Raw genomic sequence first — 891 nt, forward strand, 5'->3', positions numbered from 1 at the left:
CGGAAAGGGTGTAGTTATATATGTAGGTGTAAAGGGTTCTATAGTTGAGAAATATGATGGTGATTGGGTCAACGGAAAGATGCATGGACACGGGAAATATACATATAGTGATGGAGGAGAATATGAAGGAGACTGGATAGATGGAAAGATGCACGGAAAGGGTAAATATATATTCCCTAATGGTAATCAATATGATGGTGAATGGGTTAATGATATGAAAGAGGGTTATGGTATATTAACATACCATAACGGGGAGAAATACGAGGGGTACTGGAAAGGAGACAAAGTACATGGAAAGGGGACCTTAACATATTCACGAGGAGACAAATATGTAGGTGAATGGGTAGATGCTAAGAAACATGGAGAAGGAGAATTAATATACTCAAATGGAGATAGGTTTAAGGGGGAATGGGTTGATGATAGAGCTTGTGGTTTCGGGGTGTTTCAATATGCAAACGGAAACAAATATGAGGGTCAATGGGTAGATGATAAAAGAGTAGGTCTAGGTACTTTTTATTGTGCTGAGGATGGAAGTTGTTATGAAGGTGAATTCGTACAAGGAAGAAAAGAAGGAAATGGTATTTTAAAATTCGCTACAGGGCATCAATTAGAAGGTGTATGGACAGCTGGACAACTCGTCAGGGTCACCGCATTCATGTTCTCACCAGATTCACGGTGGCTTAACCCAGATCTATAAACTTTTATTTATATTTATTTATTTATTTATTTCTTTTTTCTCTGTTTTTTTCTTTTTCTTTCGTGTATGGACAGCTGGACAACTCGTCAGGGTCACCGCTTTCATGTTCTCGCCAGATTCACGATGGCTTAACCCAGATCTATAAACTTTTATTTATATTTATTTATTTATTTATTTCTTTTTTCTCTGTTTTT

The sequence above is a fragment of the Eimeria mitis genome, genomic scaffold (genome assembly GCF_000499745.2).
Source record: "Eimeria mitis Houghton genomic scaffold, Emh_scaff382, whole genome shotgun sequence".
NCBI lineage: Eukaryota > Apicomplexa > Conoidasida > Eucoccidiorida > Eimeriidae > Eimeria > Eimeria mitis.